The 26,234-nt window shown below is 46.7% G+C and overlaps 1 protein-coding gene across 5 annotated transcripts in view; it reads left to right on the top strand.

Annotated features, from left to right (window-relative positions):
• Positions 1-7,608: 7,608 nt before the first annotated feature.
• The window catches only part of TJAP1 (tight junction associated protein 1), a 40,247-nt gene continuing 21,621 nt past the window's right edge, over positions 7,609-26,234 (top strand). For 2 of the 5 annotated variants that reach the window (XM_038133456.1, XM_038133451.1), the window contains exons 1-2: positions 7,609-8,319; positions 8,799-8,873. The gene's annotated coding sequence lies outside the window, so the exon portion shown is untranslated. The other 3 variants (XM_038133453.1, XM_038133452.1, XM_038133455.1) reach the window with 3 other exon arrangements.

The following is a 26,234-nucleotide window of genomic DNA, read 5'->3' as shown; positions in this document are numbered from 1 at the left end:
CTGGAGCAACCTCTTGTCATGGTTTTCCCTCCAATGCATGCTAGATGAAGACTCCCTCCCCCACCATTATCCCAACACACCTTCACCACTCACAGACAGAGGGAGGAATTACCTGTCAAAACCAGCTGAAGGTGCTTCCCTTTCTTCCGAAGTCTGGAACTTGCACCTTGGAGGCAGCCAGACATCAGGGACAAGAAGCAGATGGTGGGCTGAGAAAACAGATAATGTTGCCTCTTCTCCTTCACAAAGAAGCCTTCTCCAGAGCAGAAACTCTTCCCTGTGCAGAAGCCCAGAGAAATTCACCCCTTCCTGCTCACTCTAATTCCTCAAGAAAGGCAGAAAAGCAGCACAAAGAAGCTGGAGAAAGACTGCAAACACCTCTGAGCTGCCAACTCAAATGATCATCCTCTTCAGCTCTTGCTCCGGGTCACCCTCTCTGCCTTACGCACAGCACCAGCCCGGGGTCTCTAGGTTAAAACAAATGTTCTCCCCCATCCCACCCCCCTTGCTTTTCCAATTCCACCCCAGCCCACAACAAACAGCAGCTCGCTGGCCCTACAGCCATGTAACCCAACCCCAGCCATTGTTCCCTTTCCACAAGGTCTATATTTGACTTTGCAGCAGCACTGTGGCTGTGCATATGTGTGTGTGTGTGCATGTGTGTGCACTCTCTGCACACACACGCTCTGATATTTGTTCAGAGCCTCATTCCCCAGATGCCCGGGATTGCTTAGAAATAGCTTCCATGGGCAGTAGGTGTTTGTGCCTTCAGCAGGGAAGTGGAGGGGGCAGGCAAAAGAGAAGCAGGAAGGGGGTGGGAGTTGAAGGTAGAAAACCTCCTGGCTCTTTTCTCGCTATTTGCACCATCTCGATGCTCTGCCACACTGTGGAGCATGGCCAGGCTGGCAGACAGCAATCCATGCACTCAGCAGTGGAACTGATGGCATATCTGGGGAATGATGGAGAAAAGGACAAGCTGTGGTCTTGGTGACTCTATCTGGTGTTACCCTGCCCCAAGTTTTGCTCTCTGGTGGCAAAAGTGCAGTTAAGCCTCCAAAAACTCTTCAAATCTTCCTAAGCTGAGATCACCAGAAATGCCACTTGGAAGTACCCAATTCCCCTGGCCTGGTGGCTTTACAAGGGATGCCTCAGGGAATGGGAGCTGCCCTTGGATTCACCTTCCTACATTCCAGTACTGTGCTAAGAGTAGCCATCCCGGGCTTCCCCAAGATGTATTTTGCATTTGCCCAAAGCCTCCAGGAATGCTGCCCAAGTCCAGTGTTACAGTCCCTGTGACCCCAGAGTATCTGGGAACACTGCCTACATTTGGCATGAGCTTCTTTTATTTCCTCCTTTTGTGATCTGCCAGGATATAAGGCAAAATGAGAAAAAAGTGCAATCCAGATGAATGACAGGGAGGATTACTTTCATCCTAAACACTGATGATCCAGTGAACTCATTGCCACTGAGTAACGAGAAAAGGAATTCATTAAAGAAAAAAAAACCTGACTAGACATTTATATAGACAATGATAATAAATAGGAACGAACTCCAAAGAGCTATAAACCCTCTTGCTCCAGGGCATTGAAGATCAGTTCTAGGTGATGGTATAAGGAGCAGCTTTCCACAAGGGCAGATTCTGCAGTAATTTTTGCAGGGCAATGTTTGTACCTTTCCCTGAGCCATGCAGGCCCAGCCCTGGGAGACAAAGGGTGCTGGGCACGGGTAGGCACCATCCATGCATACCCACTGCACACATTTACCATTAGCAAGGTCGAGGCAGGATGAACTCTGTGGATGCCCTGGTGGTGCCTGTGAGATGTCCTGGAGAGGTGATTCTCAACTGCTCAAAGCAAAGTGTTAGCCTCCGTCCAAGCTTCTGATCATCAGCTTGCTTTTCCTCCTCTCAGAGCCAGATGCAGGGAGTTCTCATCACCAAGGCTGCTGCTTCCTGAGGGGTGGTCTGCACTCTCCACTGGCCTCCAGGCAGCTGCTCTGTTAGGACTGACTAAAATCTGACTGCCTGCTGGACTGCTCCACTAAAGCAGATCCTCTGAGTGTGGGAGAATGCATGTGTCATTGTGATGGACCTGAGTTCAGTACTCGACAGCCTTCAAACCTGCTGTGAGGAGCAGCAAAAGTAAGCTGAAGTCACATGTTATTTTGAGATACAGATTCCTCAAATCCACCCTCAGTACTTCAATCCAAGACAAGACAAAAGTACCAGGGGAAAAAGAATTAAAAGAGAAAGATTAAATACTAGAGGAAAAAGACCTAGACTTGAAGAGGGGGGAAAAGAGACTGAGGTATGTATGGAGGGCAGTTAGAGAAAAGAGGTTTTACCTGTGTCCCCACAGCTCAAAAGGCTGAGTAAACCCCCTTCAAAAAACCCTCATGGGTTCATGAGAAGGTGTAGGATCCTGTTTTGCCCTGGGATTTCTGGCTCCCCTCTGGGTGCATGTACAACAGCTAATGTCAGGGCTCTCCCAAGGGCACTGATTCAGGGGGTGTATCCGTTCCCCCCACCTGCCTCCTGCTGCCAGGAGAAGGTCTGGAAGGGCTGGAGTGGGAAGGAGGTGTCTGCCAGGCTTTCCCTTTGCTGGCACACACCCGTGGGTGCCTCAAAGCCCATCTCCAGCTATGCGGTCTCCCTTTGCCTTTCCAGCTGGCAGCTCTAGCAATGAAACCTCTTAATCTCACCAGGAGCACGCAAGCATTTAATGGGAGACTCTTGAAGCAAATCTTTTGTGCTTTCTCGGTGCTTGCCTCTGAGCTTGCTCCTGGGTGTTTACAGAGGATGGCATATCTTGGCGTTTGCAGTGAAACCTGGCAGGAGAGCCTGTTGCAGAGAATGTCAAGGTCATTTCATGAAACTATGGCCTGTGCTTAGAAAGACTTGAACCCTGGCTGCAGAGGAGTCCATAATTAGCAGCCCCAGGGGATGTGGACGAGTGTTGGGAGGGAGGCTAATTGTAGACTGACTGTCTCCTTGGCCTTCAGCAGCTCCCGTGAAGCGGAGAAGCGGTGTGCTCAGCCAAGCACCAAGCGTGTCCTAGGGAAAGGTAATTCCTCCGTGGCCTGCCTGGACCCGTCCCTATAAACAACAAGAGCTCCACAGGGAGAGCAGTGCTGCAGATTTCATGGAAAAAAAAAAAAAGTCTCTGTGAGTTGGAGGCGCATAGCCTCACAGAAGGGTTTTTTGAGAGACAACACACAGCCATGTGTGTCTACATGATAGAGTCCACGAGTCCCTGCTGTGCCTCAGAGAGCTTGGGGGATCAGCTACTCCCTCCCCATTTGTGTACTGTGGTGAAGTGCCAACCCCAGAACCCCAATTTGTGGTGTCCTCCCGTTGCACATGGCAAGCACTGTGCCCGAACCTGGATGAAGCCCTGTCTGCCTACACACACCAAGGAGAGCTGGTGTTACACCTAACCCTCTGCCACCTCCCCATATGTTCCAGCAGACATCCTCCCCCTTCCTCTCCACATACTTTTAGCTCAGTTCATTTCAAACACTTTATTAGCATGACAAGCTAAACAAGTTTTGACGAAGGGGAAGGGAGGCAGAGCCCCTTGAGTCTTGGTCTGAGGCTGACACAGTGACTACAGCTTTTGCTTCCCATGGGGTTTTGCCTTGCATTGGAGCAGCCATCCTGCCTGTCAGGCACATTCTCTCCACTCCTTCACCAAGGTAAATCACTGATCCAGGAGGGCCCTTCCGTCTCTGCAGCACAGCAGCACTCATGCTGGATTTAGCACCCAGTGAGGTGAAGAATTTACAGTGAGCTTTGATGGGGCTAAGGTGAGGCTGCCAGGACGAGTAACTGTGCAGTGCTGGGGCAGCTCCTTCTGTAGGGAGCTGACCTCGAGGAGCTGTGGTGTGGGTCCCAGCTGGGAACTGAATTTTTCTGGAAAAAATACCCTGTATAAGGTCACAGGCCAACACCTGGTCCCTTGCAGAGCCCTGCAACTGTGCAGAGTAAGAGGTGGAGACACCTGTACAGGGCTCAGTGCAAGAGCTGGGATCATGGCACGGAGCTGGCGGTGAGCAGAGAAATGAGTGGGATGCCACAAACAAATTCTTGAGGTCAGAAAATCCCGATTTCAGCTGCCTGCCCCCAGGAGCGATGCAGCCAGCACAAAGTGAGTGCAAAGAGCACAAATACACCACTGCCAGGCTCTGCACTCTGTGCCTCACATCGAAATACTGCACCTCAGCAAGAGGCAAGAGCTCACTGTGGCTGCCCAATTTTGTGGCTAGTTAGAAATGGCCAGTAGGGGTCACTGATACGTATTTATTTAATTCTATTTTTATATACACACATTTATAAATGTATAGAAGACTTGCATAGGCAGCTATTGTAATGGGCAAGCTTTGATGTGCAGCATATTCTTCAAGCATAGAGGTTGGGGAAAGTGCCCCTGTGTATGTCTGAAATACCAGTGTGAGCTGTACGTCGTGCTCTGCTCTAACCCGTGACGGCATGAAACCACCGAGCTGTGCCAAGCACCGGGGTGCTGCAATCATGGATTTTTGTCATTGTTCCCCAGTTCTGCCTTCATCTTCCGTTTCATATTCACAGAGGTGCTTTGAGAGAGATTCAAAAGATTCAGAGATTCAAGCCTTGAGGGCAGGATATTGTGTCAGCTTGTCTTTCTGTGCAGTGCCCAGCACAACTACATCCCAGCCACAGTGGGTGCCTTTGGGCAGTCCCATAAGACAAACCGCATTTTGGGTTGGGTTGGGTCAGCACTGTTTTGTTCTTCAGCCACCAATGCTGGGGAATTTGTTTGCTTGTGGAAAGACTCCAGTGGTTTTTTGAGGGTTGAATCTCTATTAAACTCAAAATTGAGTCCCAGCCCTCACTCTTACATGGTGGGATGGCCTGAACTATACACGTGGGTATGTTTTTAGCAACTGTTTTATTGGCGGGTTGGCTCTATTTGTCTGGTAGGTGTATGCTCCAGGCATACTGGCAGAATGTGTTTGGCTGTCCAATTCGGCATCCACAGACTTGTTTGACTGTCACAGGCTGGCAGTATTTCACTGATCTTATTGTTCCTGAAATGCTGTTAATTTTGGGTGCTGAGCTCCTCTCGTATTGGCATATCCCAGAGTGAAAATTCTGCTCAAACTAAGTCTCAGGTCTTTTGGTTTTGGTGGGCTCATCCATGTGAGAAACATCTTTTGCCTATGAGGGTTTCCCAGCTGATATCTACTGGGGAATCCTCTGTGCAACTGGAGTTAGAGAAGTAGCTGAGGAGGCAAGTGTTTCATAGGAGTCCCTTCACCTCTGCAACTCTCAGGCAGGTGACAGTGTCCAAGTCAGCCGCCAAGGGGCTGTCCAGCACCTGCCATCTTCCCCACTTGACCAGGTTTGATGGAAAACTTGAGAGGACCAAGCCTGCACTGCCTTCTTCTGGCAGGGAGACATTATTTCTGGCATCTCCTTTTTCACTAGCCAAGACCATAGGCACTTCAGAGGGATTTGTCCTTCCACAGGGTGGCACCTGCCCCTCCAGGGGTTCCTTTTATTCAGTTACAGGGGTCTATATAAAGTGCTGCCAGCTGGAAAGTATTTTGAAGAGATTCCTCCCTGCTCTTCACTAAGGGTCATAAATTCAGCTGGTATTTGAGAGAATCTCAAATGTACTTCCAGGACTGTTTGCTGAGGGCTTTACATCCGCCAGGGGCCCCTTAAAATAAAAGGATTATTGGGAGTCAAGTGTTAGATTACCTGGTGCTTGTTAATTGAACTTCAGAGGCTTTAGCGAGCAACTGGCTCTAGCAGGGAGCTGCACTTTGGTATTAATGGTGTTGTATAAATGAATCTAATGTAACCTAGCGTCATGCTTCTGCATCATGTCACATCGCTGGGCTCAGGGCAATGGTGAGTCCAGCTCACAGGCATACCGGATTTGGGGAAAGGCAGGGCGGATGTATGTGGAGAGGAAGCAGGGTTGGGAATCAGGGCCTTTGGGATCTGAGGGAAGAGTGTTTTTTGCCGCTCGGAGCAGGTGACCGGTGCTCAGCCAGCCCAAGTCGGGTTCCTGTCTCCCTTTGGTGGTCTGACCTTGACACCTGATTTTGAGAAGGGTTGAGTTTAATGGAAGCAGTAAATGGCAAGACCATCTGAAAATCAGCCTCTCTTCTTCATTCAGGGCTTATTTCACCTAGACTTGTGAAAAGTTTGAAGATCCTACTCTGACAAATCACTAAAGGAGAGCAAAGTACTCTAATCATTGCTGCCATCAGCGCTCACCCACGGAAACCTGAACAGACCACAGCTGTGAAGGCTCCAGGGCAGCAAGGCCCTGGAAATGAGAAACCTCATCAGCTATGAAAATTTCATCAGCTGGCGCTGTGGAAGCAAGAATCTGGAAGTGCAGAGCAGATGGGCAGCCTGGATTCTTGGAGCCATTGTCCTTCTGCTTGTTATCTGACTCCAGCACCGGGAGGATTTGGAGAATTTATGGGGGCACAAGTACCGAAGGCTTTCTTGAAATATCCCTGGCTGACGCGTGGTGTGGTGCAGACAGCACTTGCTGGGCGCTCAGCAGACGTTTTTGCACAATATTCCCAAGGTCATGGAAGTGGGCTCCTGCTGAGCACCTGTCTTTTGTTGTGTAAGACAGGGGACCATTTGGGCAGAGTTTGCAGAATTGTGAGCCTGGTACTACCTGAATGTAAATCTGAAGGCTTTGTAAATATAGTACACTGAAGAACATCATGTAAGTTCTGTCAGGACTTTTCTGAACCGGGCAAATTTCCTCAGAACTAGGCTCCATTGTTTACCGTATGAATCATCAATTCATGAGATGTTTGTGAAAGAAAGGATAACAGGAAACGGAAGCAGTGGGTGAGTAAGTCTCTGCACTGGGCATGAAAAGCAATGGAAAAAGTACCTGTCTGCACTCAGAGTTGAATAAATAGGATGATTTGATTAGAAATTAAAATGTACTGATTTTTCAAAGACCCAAGACTAGAACAATGCGGTGGAAAATTTTGCAAATGAATACCAAAGCACATCCACAAATTGTGTCAGGGTTTGAGTAGCTCTCGTCTGGCACACGCTGTCCTCAGCACCTCTCCTTTAAGAAGCACACCGCTGTCCTTGAGGGGTTTCAGGTGGGTTTCTCCATTTACTACTCTACCTTTCCGCCTCCCTCTCCACCTGCTCCCACAGTTGGGTTTCTATTTCCCTGCCGACGGGCTGGGATACGCCCCAGGCTGTCGGTCGTTCCTCAGAACACGGGACACGTAGGAAGGGCCAGGAGCGGCTCCCACCCCCCGGCACTGACGGCGGCAGCTCCCGTGCCGCTGCCCCTCAGGGTGTTCCCAGGTCCCGGGGCAGGCGGGAAGGGGCAGGAGCGATTCCCGGTTCCCAGCCCCGGCACTGACGGCGGCAGCTCCCGTGCCGCTGCCCCTCAGGGTGTTCCCAGGTCCCGGGGCAGGCGGGAAGGGGCAGGAGCGATTCCCGGTTCCCAGCCCCGGCACTGACGGCGGCAGCTCCCGTCCCGCCACCCCTCGCGCTGCCGGGACCGCCCCGCCCCACCCCCCGCGCGTGCCGTCCGATGACGTAGGCGCGCCGCGACGTGGGGATTCCGCCGGATTACCCGGCGTGCCCCGCGGCAAAATGGCGGCCTGAGGCGAGAGCGCGGGGCCGGGGCCGGGCGGGGGCAAAGTTTGGGGCGGGCCCGAGGCGGGACCGAACCGGGGCCGAACCGGCCGCAAAGTCACTGGGACCCCTGGTGGAGCCGAGCCCGACCGGGTCAGAGCCGGGCTGGGGCTCCGGGGGCGGGGAGCGGGAAGCGCGACCGGCGGGGGACGAAGCCCCGGGCGGGGCCCCCTACGCTCCTGGGCCTCTGCGGGCTTCGGACGGGGCCCAGCGAGCGGGGTGGGCCTTTCTGTCCACGTGTGTGGCGAGGAATTGTAGAGTTCCCCGAGGACAGCGGGTTCGGGCGGGTCGCACCGCGGCCGGGGCGGGTCAGCCAGGCGGGGCGGGGGCCGGGTGCGGGGGACGGCAAGGCCCCAGAGAAGGGACGGTCTCCGTGGGCAAGGGTGGTGATGCCACTGCCTCAGCCATCAGGGCGTTACGGAGCTCTTCCTCCCGGGGGGAGACCCGTGTCAGGGAGCAGCGCCGGCACGGGATCGGCAGGCAGAACCTGGTCCACGCAGGGTGTAGCTGTTTCTGAGCGATGGAGAGTTAGATGGTGTGATGGAGAGTTAAGTGGTGTGGGGGATGAGAAAGCAGTGTCTCTGCAGGGAGCGGTGCTGGAGTAGGAGCTGCAAAGCGGAACAAGTTTGGGCCAGCAGGTATGTTAAAGAGCCAGAGTGTAACTGGCAGAGGCAGGGTTGGAAGGGAAGAATCAGCATTCCTCTGCTGTCAGACTCGGCAGGGGTTAATGGGAAATTCTCTGCCAGCCTGGACATCCTCTCTAGTGCAAGGGGTGCTTCCCCCTGTAGAACCAGTGTGCAGCCTCTGGGAACATGGGGAGACTTTAAAGGAAGACAGGTGGAGAGTAAATGCTGTACTGCTTCTGGCTCTGAGCTTGAGCACCCTGCCTAGAGCGGAGCAAAGGGCTGAGTGCTAAAACACAGATTTTTGGGTGTGCATGATGTTGCGTTGGTAGGCGTCAGGGTGTGCAAATGATACACAAATCTGGCAAGGCTGAGAGTGACCTAGATCTGAGAGATGCCAGGTGGATCTTGTCCACTGAAAAGAATCATCCATCACAGGTAGATAGTTCTGTGCCAGTGAAAACTTTTCAGAGCTATGCATTTCTGTTTTACAGATTCAGAGAAGGAACTGGGATAAAGGGCCTATATAAAATGAAGCCATGAATCCTTACTAAATCTTCAGACAGCAGGTAAGAAAGCCAGGAATGAGCTGATGCTGGGTCAGACTGTGTTCTTTTTGTACCACTACTTGAATTTTTTTAGAACATGTGAACCACATCCCTGAAACAGTGGCCCTCTTTTTGGTGTTCTCTGCATCATAGTAGGCCTTTGTTGACAGAATTGAGAGGCCAGGGGTGTCAGTGAAATGGGAGTGACCCTGAGAAATTCAGCAAGAGCTTCTGGAAAGAAAAGTTCAATTAAAGATGTAAGCCAGTGCTCTTGACACGCCATCTGGGAAAGCAATCTTAATTATGCTCTATCAGTGCCAAAGTACCCATGCTGTCTGTATAATTCACAAGGGATCTGCCCATCCATAACCCAGATGAAATCCTTTCTGGTGATCCTGCTCTTGCAGTGATGGCAGTGTCAAAGTTAGGTGGTTCTAGCGGCCCTCTGTTCTGTCCAGCTATTTGTTCCACCACATTATTTTTCCACACAAATTTTAACTGTTCCGGTGGTGGGTGGTGCAGGTGTACCTGAGCTCACTGTTGAGAGGAGCAGCTTTCGGTACCCTGCAGCTGGTTTTTTATTGTACACCGTCAGATCACCTTCATAACAACTCCTTCCTCTCTTCTTCACTTCCTAGTGGATCACTGCAGAAGGCACCTATATCCCAGCAGTGCTTTGCATACAGTGTGGTTTAGCTTCTGGGTGTTAAATCAGCATTTAAGCTACCAGGTCTTAGCTGTGGTCTCAAGAGGAGTTTGTCATTCCTTCCCAGGCACCCAATGCTCTTGAAATCCTGTGAATGCATTTCAGCCGGGCCAGTGGAGCTCCAAAGGGCAGTCCATGGTTATCTTCATCTTTAATATTAACAAGGTGTTGGGTCAGGAGGGGATGAGTTACTTGCCAAGACCTGTTGCCTCTTCACTCTCCAAACCAGCTTTCTGAACTAACGATGACCTTGCGTGCTTTTCCACTCTGTTTCAAGTTGTTTGTTGGCTGCTGCTAAGTCACTTGCTTTGCAGCCAACAAACCCTCAGTTCTTATCTCTGCCATCCACCCTAAATACAGTCATGGTATAGCTTGTCAGGGAGATAGGCCAAAGCTTTGGAAAAGGTGTAGTCTTTTGCAAGCCTGCCTGCTTCTTGTCCCAGAGCAGAGCAGAACAAATCAAGTCAGATGGGACAAATGATTTTTGTTTGGCATGCTGGTCTGAATAGTATCAAAGCTGACTTGGAAAAAGGGCTTGTGGCAGCTAGTGTGGCATATAAAGTGTTTTTAAAAAGGCAAAGAAAGCCAAGCTGTTTGAGAGGTAGCAAAGAAAGCAAGTTTTAGTAAAATGTAAGTGTACTTTTTGGTTGTTGGTTTGATGCTTGTGAGTCTTAGAGGCTGATGGTTTTTCTGAAGGTGAGCTCCCTCACCTGTTAAAATGTCTGCCACGTTTTATGGAGAATCCACTGAAAACTGGATGCTGAGATTTCCATGTGTCACCACATCTACAGTGTAGATCCAAGAAGCAGTGCTGGAGGTTATGTCCTGACTAATTTACTGTTATGTATTTGTTGTCATGGGCCTCGCTTCTCCAGCACAGAGTGACAACAGAACTCTCTGCCTTACGTGTTGCTGGGAGAAATGCAACATGTAGAGGTCTCAAATGAGCCTGCATGTGATGGAGATTGAGGGTAGGATTCCTCTGCTAATAAATGAGGATCTGGCTCGTCACCTTTTTGATTCATCTTGCTCTTTTTACTGGGCTTGTCAGGATCTGGAATTCTCAAATTAGAGCAGATTTTCTTGATCATTTGACTTAATTAATGCTTTGAGGGTAAATTTAAGGTCCTGAAACTGTTTATATTCATCTCCTTGCTTGAGGGTTTTTGGTTGGGAAGGTATCTGCTTTCTGTATGACAGCCTGAGCTTTGGAGAGAGAGTGCTTGTTGGCATTCAAGCCAGCTGTGTGTATTTCAGATCACTAGTAATTGGGTAAATATGATTCTCTCTGAGATTCTTTTACGCAGGACTGCAAAGGAACTATGTGTGTAACCTATGCAAACAGGACAAATGCCTTAGGGCGTGAAATCATCCATCCAGTTCCCCTGCCAGTTCCTCTACCTGAGGGCTTTTCCTTAGATCTAGATTGGCTGAGTCTGTAACTGTAGTAGGAAGAATGTTACTTTTTAAAGTTGAAATACCTTTACAGCTGGTTGGAGGGGAAGGGCGATGTTATGGTCAGAAAGATACCTAATTTCTGCCACAGATTTATTGTGTTCAGATCATTACTGTTTCTTACTCTTCATTCTTTGCTTGGAAAATAACTAACACCAGTCTTACTAGGGATTTGAGGATGAACCCATAAGTGTGTAGATGCTTAGATACTGTGGTGTTGAATGCTTTATTAAAGCTCGATGGAGGAGAAATGGAAAGGATATTTCAAGCTCTGACTTCAAAATGAAGCAGACCCCTATGTGATCCATTGTCCTGTGTATTCTGTAGCATGGTGAAATTGTTGTGGAGTCCATGTCAGGTCCTGCCTTGTTCAAGGCAAGTGGGCACTCTGACACCTCACTGTTTTTGCCTTCCCTGGAACTATTTGCTTGTTTTGCTCACGTCTAACCTTGCCTGAATCTTTTTGACTTCTAGGACTATTTTCTCTCTTTTCTCTCTTTTACTTTTGTTCCATTCTCAGAAACCGTTCTCTTCGTTGTCAGGGTGTTCATGTATGGTTTTATTCCAAATATGCTCAGCCAGAGAGGGCCAAAAGCAGCAGCTTGCATGCAGGATGTTGCGTAGTTGGAATGACATGAGCCAGCCTCTCTGGAGTGTCCTCCTGGGACAAGATGCTCGTAGGAAGGAAATGGTGTGGAAAACCATGTAGGAGTGTGAGAATAGCTTTGCAATGGTTGGAATGCAGTATAAGCATCACTTGGGTGGGCTCAGTTTTCCTCTGCTTTTCAACAATGCTGGGTGCCAAGCCTGAGGAAGACTGCTGTGCAGGGGTAAAGGAGCTGGAATGTATTCTTCAGTTGAGGTGAATGCAATTCAGTGAAACTGATAGGCATCAAACTGAATAATGATTTTAAAGTATTTTCACATGATGTCTAATCTGTGGAAATTCACTACCACATAATAGCACTGAGGCTAAGACCTGAGCGGGATTCAGAAAAGATCAAGCACTTACGAGTGGAAATGTTCAGACTTGCTTTAGTTAAAAAACTTGTTTTAGAAGGTGTATTTTTCAGACCTAATCCAGTCTCTTAACAGGTAAAGGTTTGAAGAAATGGCAGTGTGTTCCATAATTGTCCACTGAGGCTCCTTGCTCCAGCTACTAAACCACCTTAATGTATTGGTCTGTGTCAGGGGCAAGAATTGAATCACTTACGTGCTATGTTAGGTTGCTCGCTGATCTTGCTTTTTGTGGTAACTGCATTAGGGGAAGAAAAAAACCAAACAACAAATCACCAACCAAAGAACAAATCCACAAAACACTGCAGCTGCTCTGATTGGTCCTGGTAGTTGAGGATTTTAAGCTGGTGAAGAGCAGGGTCTGTGGAAAGATAGTGCCGTTCCTCGAGAAGGACTGTCTTACTGATAATCGTGGAGACGTGCAGCTATTTTCTTTTCATGCTGAGTGGTCAGGCAGAGCACTTGCTGCTTCTTCCCTTTGTTTGTAAGAGGGGAAAGAATGTGTGGAGTTTGGCCTCTCCAAGTTGCAGTCTTGTTGTGGACTTTGGTCTGTAAGGTGTCTGAAAGGCAGGGCTTTAAGGCTGTTCAAGTGAGTTCTGGTATGTTGTAGCATGAGCCTCAGTGTACTAATGTCTGTGAAGACAGTTTGTGTTTGTGTTCTGTGCTCGTGTCTAATCTGTTGAGGATCAGGAGAATCGTCAGTGCTGCAAGTAGGTATAAATCTAATTTGATGTATAGGCTAATAAAGACAAATGGCAGTGGCATGAAGATATGCGTGTGTTTGTAATGTTTGCCGAAATGCAAGGGGAAATGAAGAAGCAAGTCTGTGTATTTTCAGAGACAACAGTACAAGATCCCTGTATGGGCCCTATGGGCTTCTTTGGGAACAACATGTGCTTTAGGGCACATGTCCTTAACCCTTTTGTGGCAGGGTTAACAGCTGAGAATAAACAGTTACTGGCTTTCACAGAAGTTTGTATTGCTGAAAAGTGAAATGGTCACGATTGGAAAGTAAGTTTTCCTGCAAGTCTTAGACTGAATTTTAGGCAGAGAGTATCTGACCAGCTTCTGGTGGCAAGAGAGAGCTGGTTTAAATTTTTGGTTTCTTAAGTGTTAGCAAATTCAGACCTGGAAGTCCCACAGTGACTTCTCTGTCTTTGATTGAGTTCTGTTTTTGTATTTTAGCTCTGTGATAAAGCTGGCTTTGGGAATGTTGTAGGAGTCATAACTCTTGTGTTAAAGTCTCAGTTGTCCAGTTGTGTAACACTCATGCACAAATGGTTCTGAAATCAAAAGGGACAGATAAGGTAGTCTCTCTAACTATTGAGGAATTACACATAGGCTCATGAAAAGCCTTAGGCGAGTTTTACTTTATAGCATTTGTTTCAAAAGAATATAAGTTATTTTCCCAAGGTAATAATTAGATAATTGTTGTGGCTGTAAGGTTTTTGACCATTATTTTGGCATATGCTGCTCAGAGTAACTGGTTTTGGACCTGCATATGTCTTACTTCACAAGCTCTCTGCAATTCTCAGAGAGGCCTTGCTGCTCTGTCTCCTGCATCAGATTTCTTCCTGCAGCTTTAGTGTTCATTAGTGATGACTCTGCTGCTGCCCAGCAGGAAGATTAAAATATTCTAGGGAGATGAGTTGGAATCTGGTCTCTCACAACTGAATAGTGATTGCAGTTAAAGCTACTGTTCTGGGATTTTTTTTCCCCTTGAGTATTTTATTTATAATTTTTTCATTATGGAGAACTCTTCTCCTTTCTCTTTTGTCTCTGGGCGATTCATACCCAGTGTATTGTATGAAAAGCATTTTCAAATGGGGAAAAAAGTGGAAAATGACAGGATGTTTGTGCTTAAAATTAAGTTGTTTTAAGTAACTTTTCTTGAGAATGGACTGCAAGCTTACATTCTACCTTTAAGTGCATTTATTTTTCTGAGCAGAAAGTGTCTTGTACTAAAGTATGTAAAATATCTTTATTTCTCTTTTAAAATTTAAGCATTGCTTACACTACAGTTATGTGAATACTGGGAAATGAAAACTTTGCTCAGAAGGATTTTCTCAGGTAACTGCATTTTGCTAGAGATACACTCTGTTACTAGAGTCTGTGTAGGCACTCAATCCAATTTCTTGTATGACTGATGTGGAGAGTCATTTTTGGCAAACGTCTCATACCAGTTTGGTTTGATTCCTGAAAGCAAATCACCCTTGCTGGGCTGCAGAATTTTGGTAGATTCTACTTATAACCATATTCGTTTTTTCCATGATTAGATGATGCCTTTGCAAATAGGTCCCCAGGTGTATCTGAAATAACTGTAACAGAATTCAGTGTCATCAAGGCCCCAGCTGGATGGAGCTGTATTACTGTGCAGCTCCGGAGGTGATTTACTGCCTGACTGACAACTCGCAATATAAACATTAGTCCAAGCATGATCTTGTCCCAAAACCCCGCCTACGCAGGGAGCCAGGAGTCTTCCTGCCACGCGCCATAAATCGTTTATGGTTTGCTCATGCCCGTACATTTGAAAAGCAGCTGTGGAGTGGGGATTAGCAGTTTGCAGAAGGCCCGTGCGGGGCTAAATTAGGGTCTCTTGCTCTGGTGGTGAATACCAGTATTGGAATAGCAGGAGTGCTTCTCAGCAGTTGAAGGCAATTTACTCTGGGAATGGGGGTGGGTACAGGGTATCTGTGGGGGTGCAGCAGCCAGGAGAGAGCGTTGGATTGCAATGCTCCAGTTTGAGCTCTGATGCCTGATTGATAGCTGCCCAGCACTGTGTGGGGTTGAACAAGTCATTGTTAGTTCCGTGGGTTTAACATTTTATTTATATATTTATTATTTCAACATATTTTACACATATATATATAGAGACACGAAATGTAAGCCTACCTCTTCTGTCTCCTAGGAGCTGAAGGATGATCGAGTTTTTCAGTGTTTTTTTACAGTATGAAGAGTGATTTCCCTTTTGCTAGCCCACGGTAGCAGAATCAAATTATATGCAAGGCCATTTGGGGCTTCACAACTAATTTTAAGCTTTTATAAGAAGTTTTACTGTGCCACTTGGATTTATTACAGCTTTGCAACTTCATCTCCCAAGGGAAAACTATTTTTGTGCTGGCTGCGATAATTTAAATTACCTCCTGGAGCTTCTAATGACTAACTCATGTTTATGGTGAAAGCTTCCATTTATCCAAACCCTGAAAGCACAATCTGTTTGGTAAAATGACTCTAAATGTATTGATGCTTTATATCAATGGCAAGTACATTGGAGCCTGAAGTCTATTGGTACCATTAAGTCTTCCTGTAATAAGGGAATATGCAGGTTTTGCTGTACAGATGGGACTAGACAGTACAGTTCAGAGATCTGTGTGCTGGCTGAAGGACCAGCTGCTGAGTAAAGCAGATATGAGTAGATAATTTTCAGCTGGGTTGGTTACTCATTAACAAATTCTTTCTTGGGTGGGTTGGGTAAGAATCCTGGTGGAATGTGTCAGCAGCGTGTCCCCTCTGGATGCATCAGCTGAACGTGAGTGCTTCCGGACTCTACCATGAGCATCCATGGGCCCATGGGCAAAGACAGCGGGCCCTGGGTAAAGTGGGTGTTCCTTTCCAATACGACACAATTAGGAGACTTCTTACTATTTTATTGAAGCTTCTGCGTGGGCTTCTCTCTCAAATAAAACCATGTTCCTGGAGCTTTCTGCTGTGCTCGCTTCTGTTGGAGGTTTGGGGAGAGTAGTTGGAAGGGCTGATCCTGGGCTTATTTTTCTTACTGCTTTTGGTGAAAAGCTCCATCTGCTGAGATGGAGGCCAGATAGCACCAAATATATTTGTGGCTGTTTGTGTGGGCATTTTGAGATTTGGAAGGCACTTTGCTAATGAGCTGTAGGTCATTTCATGTCAGATTGGCTTAGTTTCCATTGAGCTGGTTCTTTGTTGCGGCAATGCATATGGACTGTGTATGTTTGGGGATCTCTATTACCTATTTCAGATGGAGAGGGCTTTCCTCCTCTTTGCTACCTCCTCTCTCCCCACAAGAAAAAAATCATCACCTGAAGAGCTGTTAACCTCCAGATTGAATTAGATGTTTTGCTGTTACTTATGTAGACACTTCAGATGTATACAGAGGTTAGAGAGGGGCGTGGATATGATAGTATTTTGAGCTTTCCCTCCTTCTCCGTGTTTTTGATACTGAAGTTGGAATTCACCCTTCCCTTTACCTGGGAACTCATGTGAAGGAATTGCTGTCACCCAGAGCAAAGCTCAATCCACTCTGCCTCGAGGCCCTGCCTGTCCAGGTTAGGACTTTGCCTGACTTCTACAGGCAGCAGTTTGTTGATAAGCTTTCGTTACCTGAATCTTGTGGTGTGGGTCTGCGGGGTACTACTGTTCAGGGCAGTGGAAATCTCAACTCAGCCACGATAGGGAAGGGGAGGAATAGAGTTAGTACAGTTAACTCATCCCCCCCACACCCTGCTTTCTTCCCTGTTTCCTCACCTGCCCAGCTGTGTAGTAGGTTAGCAGTACGTGTCTGTTCTTATTCTTATGAAAGTAGACTTTGTTCTCTGAAGACTGCTAATCATGCCCCATGGGGGTGTAATCAGTTATAAGGTATTTAATACAGTGCAGGCGGGAACAGGCTGCCTGGCCGAGCTGGCAGATTGCAACACTACAATTATAAAGGGCCCCTTTCCCCCACTCACCCACCCACCGGTGGCAGGATGAGGGTACCTTGAAACAGTATTGAGTCTATGAAATGTAGTGGGGGAAGGGAGAGGAGAGGCTGTAGAGGCAGCTCCTATTCTGGGAAACAGGCAGACCTACATTCTGTGAGAGCTGCAGCCATTGCAGATTGCACTGTTGAGACTTGTGGAGTTCGGGTGCTGTCACTATGGAAGTGGATTGCACAGGGATGGCCCTTGGCAATGTGTAGAACAGCAGGGGCTTCCGTCCTGTCTGAAATGGATTTTCTTTCGGTCGCTGGGGTTGGAGAGGTATGGAGTGGTTAGAAGGGGAGAAGCCCATTCTCCTGCATGCAGTGATTTAAACACCTAATCTGTAAATCCTGCCAGGCTTCTATTTATATCTTTGGATATAAATCTATTGGGAAATTTGGCCTTCCATGTCTCATTCTTCCAAGTACTGGAGCTACTGCAGCTTATGAGGGGAACAGGTAGCCTGAGGCCTTGAATTTCAACAGGCATGAGAAAGTCTACTGGACCTCGGTCTGGTCTGGTCTTGTTACTTAATATCAGATCATTTGCCTCTGTGAGGGCCTTGAAATGCACATGTGGGGTGTGGAGCAGCTGGGCCGCAAGCCTTATAAATCATCCCTGCTCCAGCAGCTTGCTAGATGCATGGGTATGTCTGTGGAGCTTATGGCTGCATTGACCTTTCCCCTTTGAGGTTCCCTAGAGGTTACAGTGTTTCAGCTCTTAGTTGGTTCGCTCTGAATTTCAGGACGCTGTTTTGTGTCTGTTACGTTCAAGTCAGATATATTCCTGCTGCCGTGCTCTTGAGAGTGTTGGTTTTCCCGTTTGGTGCTGAGAGAGCGCTGGCTATTGAGTCTCAGAGTTAGTCCTTAGCACTGGGATGGATTTTTAAGGTTTTCAGGAGTGGGTTGTTTAGTTATGTTGCACTGAGTAAGTGGAGATTCACAGTGTGGGGAGTTCACAATATAGTCTTGAGAATTCTGCTGACAGTTTCACATCTGAGGCATCCTTCAGAGTAACTTCATATTTGAGAATGTGAATTCTTTGGAAAGCTTTAGGATTTGTAGGAGTGCCGTAAGAAGGAAGAGTAATGTTTTTTCTGACTAGAGCAGTCAGAAAAAACTGCACAGTCTCTTTGCAGCTCTAAAATGATGAGGTTCTGAGATAAGAGGTTACCTGATGTCTTGGGTATTTTTCCATTAAGTTTTTTTTCTCTGGATCACTGAAATGACCCGGTGTCAGTGCTGTAGTGGAAGAATGTTGTACAGTAAAGGTCAAGTCTGTGTGTATGGGCAGTGCAGACAAGCATTTACAGAAGGATTTTGGGATAATGAGGAAGTGCCTCCATCCCAGAAAAGCTACTTGACTTAAGGTAGGATGGTTTTCTAGGAGTAGAAAAAGACTTGGATCCTTCCAAGCACCTCTGTTGTCCAAAGTCAAATTCTTATTCAGCCCTGCCACCTTAGCTCAAGAGGTCTCAGTGTTATATTTGTCCCTTGTCTTATAGAAACAGTCAGGGAAATTCCCTTCCCAGGCTAGTGCACAGAGCTGTTCCCGCCCTGGACTGTGGCTACTTTCCAGCCCGGGTGGCAGCACTTCTCCCTGTGGCTTGCATGCCCAATTGAGAACTCTCCTGCCTTGCTCTGGGAAATTCTTGTCCCATTGGCTCAAGAAATTGCCTGGAGAACTTGACCCTCACAGAAATGGATTCGGGGCTGAAGCTGTCGTTGAGGTCCTGACAGTGGCCGTGTAGGCAGTGTGGGGAGGGAGCATGGCGGGTGTCAGCAGGGTGGGTGTGTGGGCTTGCTACTTGTTTTCCTTCTCTGCCTGATGAGGAATGCAATGTGTTTGCCTTCCTTGGCCTGTGGTTGCAGCCGCATTCCTGCAGTGGGAGTCAGCACGGCGGCGGGCGGCGTGCTGTTCATGCCCCGTGGCTACATGCTTTCAGCTCCACATCAAAGGTGTATTTTGTGTGTAGCTTGTGCCATTCCTGGCCACACCTGGTGGCCTGCAGGCATGCAGGAGGTGGAGTCTGGCTGTGTTTGCAGATGGCATTCAGGGTTCAGACTTCTTGCTTGTGGAAAGGCTGGAGCTGAATCCATGCTAAACAACCCCAGGAATGCACCGGGAGAGCTGAGCGGCACAGTCACTCCAGGGGCATGTCCTAGCAGCAATGTTTCCTTTATAGCTGCAGCAAAATAGCTCATGCCTGCTTCTCCAAAGGAACTGACTGTTTGCTTGGGTGTGTTGTACGGTTAATTTACACCGATAAGGCCAATTAAGGTTGGTTGGTCCCCCCTGCAGCCTGTGTGCTCTTGGCAATCAGTAGATGATTGAGTGGTTCGTGCCATGCAGCTCTGCTCAGTGCACGAGATGTCTGCCTGGAGATGGAATGGCTCTGGGATTTAACCTGGGCAGGAGTGCTTCCCCCAGTTAGTGGGTAAATGCTCTGTTCCAGTTTCTTCTGGAAAATCTTTCGTTTTCTAGCTGGTACCCCAAGAGCTGAGGACAGGAAGTTTGCTGAAGGATGGCAGATCAGGATGTAGCTGTTACTCTGGATCCTTGTTAAGCTGGATCCTTGTCATGACGTCTGTTTTTAGAAATGGTCACTAGTTTGCTATGCACCCGTCATGCAAGCCATACTTGTTCTCTATACAAGTCTTTCATTTCCCTGGCACAAGGAAACGTGATCCTGTTTGGTGGCATCATTATGGGCAGCCCATAGGCAAGGCTTGTGGAAGTAACAGCAAACCATCTTCTGTGTTCTGGGTAAGCCCTGGGCTGTTCATTACTCTGTTTGCTTGCATCTTTTGCAGTTTCCCTTTTGGCAATTTCTAGTAGCCTGAAATTCTGTGACCTGCCAGTCATTTCCTTATTAACGTTAGTCTTCTGCAGAAGACCTCCTTACTGCCATCCTTAGATAGTAGTAGGAATGAAAGAATTTGCTCTCAGAAGCTTTTCAAAGCAGGATGTTTAAGGGAATGTTATTTGTTCCAAGGCACTTAGCGTTGTGAAAAAGTTGGAAATTATTCACGTTGGGCTCTCTTCTGTTTTGGTTTCATGTAAACTGTGCATTTCATTTCAAACTAGTTGCCACTGACTCCATATGTGACTATTAGGGCTTGGATACTGAGAGAGTGTGTTGCCTGAATCTTCATTTTCCTTCCTCTGTTCTGTAGTGGCAGATTGGATAATACACCCTGCAGCAACAGGAGGTGGTAGCAAAATATAAGTAAGTCTAAAATCTGATTGTATGGCAGGTTACTGACAGAACATTTAAGTGTCTATAATCATTGCCATACTGCTTGTTTCAGCTTTGTCATGCAATACGGGCTATGGCTGCAAAGATGGAGCTCTTGTTTTGGATTACATACTGCTTCTGCTGACACTTTCCAGTTGCCAGGAAAGGAGTGAGGGAATAAGAATGAAATAGATGTGACATTGGCCAAGGAGGAGGTACGGCTAATTATTGGCCTTTTTCCATTCTGTCAGTGAGTTTTAATATGTTGTGGAGAGAAAGTCACTAAGTCCTTGTTTTGGCTTCCCTGCTCTGGACTTCAATACTGTAGGAATCCAGGCCTCTGTGCTCCTGTATCTGGGCAATATGTTCCTCTGGCAAGGGCTGTAACCCTCCCAAGTAGCTAGATCTCCCCCTGGTGGAATAGAGAGCAGAAGATACTGCTACAGCTGGACGGTAAAATTGGGAGTTGTTCTGATCTGGGCACCTTGAGCCGGCAGCAGATGTGGTGTTTGTCCAGTTGAGACATTCCTTAGTCCAGAGTCACAGACTCAGCAGAGCCGCGCTCGTGCAGCTGCATGAAGCTGAAGGCGTGAGTGAACAGCTCACTACTGAGCAAACACCTTGTCCATGCAACATCTGCCTGGCTATATGCTGGCATTCCTCCATGGTCTTTGCCCTTAGATTAGCAGTGAGCCACTAGCTCCTTGGGTTCTTGTCTGACATTTGACAAAAATAGGTACCTGGAATGTGGTGGCTTGCTTTCTTTAAGATATCTGGGGTTTATTAGTCCTCAGTTAGAGCCCCCTTGAGGATAGGTGGTTTCACTTGTAGCTCAACTATTTCTCATTCCCTGCTTGCTCTCTGAAGAGCTGCATTGGGTTTACTTGTGGGGGATCTACAGGAGAAAGCCCTGTGTAGAGGAGAAGCTTGTCTGTTTAGCATTACTAAAAAGGAGTGGTTTTCCTTAACCTTAGAATAATAAATGGACTTATGCTATCCCAAAGGACAACAGTGGTAAAGGCATTTCAGTTTTACAAGAGCAATGCCAGGCAGGAGATGTGAAGTAGACTGCAGAAGCTGACCTTGTGGTAAAACTGAAGTGATGAGCCTTTGCTGCAATTGCCCCTTGAGACGATTGATGCTCATAATCAGCTCCAGCTGAAGAGCATCACTGGTGCTAGCAATGATGACAGCTGTGGAAGGAGGTAGTTAATGGGAACTCTCTCTGACTCATCTGCCACAAAGAGAAGTTGTGTCTGAGGGAAGAGCTGAAGCAACCCAGCTTGGTCACAAGTGGGGAATCTGCGGTTATCCCCCTCCAAGGGAGAAAGGTGAACCTAGAGGGTACGCCACAGTATGTACAGAAGGACAAGCAGTGCATCCCATGACTGCTGGTGACAGGCAGCCTCCCTGTGCAGGGCAGGAGGTGAAGGTGTGAGTCCCCTCTGCTGTGGCTGGGATCCTGCTGTTACAAGGCCTGACTGGAGCCCAGGGGAACAGGGAGAGAGGAGCCGCTGCCAGTTGCGTGCTTTACACAGGTCATCAGTGAAAGATAGATGGGCGGATCTGTTTGTTTTTCCTAAGCTGGATTAAGCCATGTTATATTTCTGTGACTGAGCTCAGAATGAAATCTCTCAGTGATTCAGTGGTGCTGAAGACTAAGAGAATCATTAAAAAAACCCAATCAAAACAAAAAAACCGAAACCAAACAAATGAGGCAAACTGAGGCAGATTAACTAGAGGACCACACTACACAAAAGAAAGAAGATGCTCCAGGGTTACATGCTGCTTCAGGAGCCATGCTGCTGTATTGTTTACAGAGTTGAGACACGTTTTGTGCCTGTTCCTGCCCCTGGCTCAGGCTCTGAATCTGCTAGGCCAAAAGCATGGATTTGAAAGCCATCTCCTTGTTCTGCCTTTGTGGCCTGTTGAGATGACTGCTGCCAGTGTGTGCAGGAGTGGATGCTCTAACACTCAGTATTGTGCCTGGATACAGAGGCTGAGTGGAAATCAATGAGAAGCATTTGGTTTAGCCTCCAAAGTAGGCAGTGGCTGTGACATGGGTTAAGTGGGAGATCTCTGTGCCTGGTAGGAATCCTGCTTTGCATAGGAGTCAGTAGCAACACCACTTGTAACCTCTGGGAAGAGAAAGGGCCAGGATATAATCAGCTTTGGGAAAGGGCTGTGATGACCCGTTTTCTCTTTCATCCCTTTGGCTGGATAGTTTTACTCCTCAGACATCTCTTTGCATTCCTCAGTGCTGCTCTGCTTTTCCCTGCCAGTTTACAGCAAGTTATTGCTCATTGTAGGTGATGCAAGGTTCAGGCAGCTTGGTTGAAGAGCACCCCGCTGCTGTCCTCACACAACACTGGTGTCACTAGTTCTACTTCATTATGCTGACTGCTGTATGTATTCATTGCTGTAGAGATCATAAAATATTTCTGTGCTAGATCTTCTCTGATGAATAGCACAGAGGATGTCTTGAGTTCCCATGGCAATGCTTCTGAATGTGCTTCTATCACCAAAGAAAGAGGGACTTCCAGATAATGAAGATTTGAGGATTTTGTCTGAGAAAGGGGATGGTGGTGAAGCTGCATATTATTTGTTTGTCTGCCTTTGGATGTGCCTCTGACTGATACATAATCTGGGAAAAGAGGAGTCTGACATTTGGCTAATGGCAGATATGGCCTGTCATGCAAACTACAGCTGTAGCCCTGGACATGCTTAACTGTTCAGCTACAGATGCAGCTGCACAATCACCCAGCAGTTAAGCCTGTACCATTCTCTGCCTCTCATATCTGACCATCTGCTAAGGAAAAGCTAATTAAACCAAAGCAATTCTTGCTGGGATTAAACCCCAGCAGCAGAAAAAAATTGAGTATAGTACAAATATTGTTCTACTACTGGATCAGGGCTGCTGCTTTATTTGTTCTAATACAGAATTGCAGCAATTCAACTCAATTGCTGTCAGGTAGGTGTTTAGCTCATGCGCACTTTCCTTTCTCTTTTCTATCCCAGATCATTCTTGTTTTAGGTGCAAAAAGTAAGACTGTCTTGCTGAATTTTTTTTCAGTTCTTTCTTATGACAGCTGAGTCTGTTTTTCTTTAACTTGCGACTTAATGCAAAACCAGTGCAGAAAACTGGTTTTTTGTCCTAGTGCCTCAATTCCTCTACTTCTGGAATGGAAATTGTTCCTACCTTTTTTGCATGTATTTATGGTGACAATGAATCCTAGAATTGGTGTGGGTCCACGTAACTTTATAGTTGCACCAGTGTGAATCTGAGACTTAAGACCAAACAGTTTATTGCAAAAATATATCTGAATCCCTTTAAGAATTGAAGTTTAAATCTTATAAAACCAAAAATATGTTAAGTGTGGTTCCCTTAGCAGCCAAACTCTTGTGTACCTGCAGACCTGCAGTCTTTGATGCTTCAAAGCAGCTCTTTCAAAAAAAAAAAAAAAAAGAAAGTACCTTACAGCTCAGGTTGATTTGATTTCAGGGTTGCTCTGTGTACTCAAGTGACAGTTCACCACTTTATTCAAAGTTGTGACACAATTTAGTTTCTGAAGGCTAATGAGGGATTTAGTTCTCTTCAAGGGGCTCTGAGAGGATTCTTGATGATGTCTTTCTGTGCTAAACTTGGAAAATTTGCTCTGAAGAGGAAGTTAGTTCTACACATAGTAGGTCAGAGGCAGCAGTAGAAGGTGGCCCTGAGCAGAGAGAAATGGTTGTGTTGCTGGTATGAATGTGAGGAAGACCAATAAGCTCAAAGAGACACGATTGAAAATGCAGGTAGAGATGAAAGAGTGCCAAGAGAATTGAGCTAAATTTAATTTTGGTATCCAGGAGGAAGAGTTTGAACAGTTTTTAATGAGGAATGGAAAGAACACTACTAATTTTAGAATTGTTGAAATTTAATTTTGACAGAAATGTTTCCTGGGGAAACACTGTGGGAACTGAGGAGATGAGAGATGATGTTAGAGTGTGGGTTTGTAGCATGTTAGGTCTGTGACCTAGGATTTGGTTTGTGTATGTGCTTGCCTCACAGTTAACAGGAGAAGAAGATATGTTGGTAGAAGAGGGTCAGTAGTGAGACTGTGCCTGGGGGCAGTTAGATAACGTGCTCTAACTCCACACTCCAGCTGGCTCAGATAAACTGTTGGTGAGCCATACCCTTAGGAATGGGCAAGTGGGGAACATTGGCTTCCCGGAACTGCTCCAGGGGTGTAGAAAATCAGCAAGCAACAGCAGTGTGGGAGTAAGGAAAACTGTGTACTGTCTGAGTATTTGTGATCACCTTTTCTATCTTGCCTGGGGAAGGTAGAGAAAATATTAAGCTGCACTGGTCTGAGCATTGTTGTGATGTTTATTTGGCATAGGATTAATAAAATTTTCAAGACATCTAAATGTCAATACCTTTAGTGTCTTAATACACCTTGTGTAGTGTAGTTAGCTTATTTTGATTGTGAGCGAGGCCACACTGTTGTGGGTTTGGGGTTTTTTGGAAGAAAAAACCCCAAACCAAACACAAAACCAACAAAACCTGTGGAAGTAGAAAAGTGCAAGAAAGGGTTAACGTCAATATCGGTAAGGATTTTGCCATTGCAGGGAAGTTGTACTGATTTAACTTAATCAGATTAGAGACAGCTGTGATTGTATTAGTGCAGCATTCCTGTATAGGCATCCTTAATTTAGTTTGTGTCTGGTATCTATCTATTTAACTTAAGTTGTTTCAATGTAAAGTGCTCTTAAACTGAGTTAAGAACATTTGCCCAGGAGCGTTACACTGCTTTATATTATTTTCTAAGTCAATTTAATTTAGTACAGTGTATATGTAGACAAGACCTTGGGGAAAAAGCTGATCCTTTTTATTACTTGCTGAACAGTCTGTCATGTTTGGCTGCAGCCATGTGATCATGGAATGAAAGAGCCTGTTGTGGTGCATGTTGGTGGAGGATGGGCGAACTGATCATTGTGAACCTTTGTACAACTTGGTCATTCTTAGCTGTAGTGTCTAATTAAAGTAGGTTGATCCTCCTTGTAAATGAGGCCTTTTCCTGTATAGAGCAGATGTAAGACCCCTGTAATGTTTTGTCCTCTGCCTACCAATAAAAGTGCCTGTGATGTGGTTAGTGTCCTGTCTGTTCAGTCAGCAAAAAGCAACGTCTTTAAACCTGGCACAAATGTTTAATGTTTAAAAAAATCAGATGGCTGAGCAGGTTTGAGCTGAATTTTCCTACTTTTCTTCATCCATAGCTTGAAATAAACATCACCCAATTTTGGTGCTGTTTCCTTCCTGGTCTGTGTCTCCCAACAGTATGTGCCACCTGCTATATGTGGTGACTTACACACATACAGAACTTATGGCCAAGGAATAAGTAAGTACTGCAGATGTCAGTTCTCTTTTTGGTTGAAAAGGATAAATCTAGTCAATACATCTTGTGTTCTGCTTGCTAGTAAAGGCTCTATGGGAATAAAACTGGCATGTGAATTACTCTGCAAGCGTGGTTGTAGTGATAGCATTTCAGAATAAAGCTGACTGCTGTAAACAGCCGTTTTATTTTTTGAATTTGTTTTTGTCAGCACCTGCAAGCATTAGAGCTGGACTTAGCACCTCCTCAGCATTGCAGATGCTCTGTAGGCTAGGTCACTGTAGCAACTTGTCCATCTGTCCTCTGTAAATAATGCAAATAATGTGCTCTGCTCCATTGTCCCACTGTGTAGATACTGCATAGTGTGTCAGCCATCTGTGCATCACTGAGGGTCTCGGACAGAGGACACGTTTTGGGGAGTGAATTGTGGCAAGTGTATCGTTGAATGCTCCAGCAATGGAGCATTCTGTGGCATGACTGTATCTGTGCTAGAGGGGCAGCTCAGTGACATGCAGTTCCTGGCACTGTAGAGATGAGATTGCCATTTGCCCAGAACTTCTGAACCAAAGCTTTGAAACAAGAGGACTGCTGATATTAATTGCTGGGGGTTGTGTGAGACATGGGGAGGTGAGAATCTGCCTTTCAGTAGTTGAAAAATTTAAGCTGCTTCTACCTTGTCCTAATTAAATGCCTTTTGATTTTATGCTCTGGGAAGGTAATGCAGGATTTTTCTCCCTCTTCTTCCCCTCCTACACAGCACAGGATATGACAGAGGTGTGTGGGAAAGGAATTCCTGCCTGATGATTTTTCAGAAATCTCCCTCTTCCACTTCTCTTCAAATGTCTTCTTGTGGCAGCCATTCCCTTGCTTGTG

This window comes from Motacilla alba, chromosome 3 (assembly GCF_015832195.1).
Source record: "Motacilla alba alba isolate MOTALB_02 chromosome 3, Motacilla_alba_V1.0_pri, whole genome shotgun sequence".
Lineage (NCBI taxonomy): Eukaryota > Metazoa > Chordata > Aves > Passeriformes > Motacillidae > Motacilla > Motacilla alba.
This window is presented reverse-complemented; position numbering and strand designations above follow the sequence as displayed.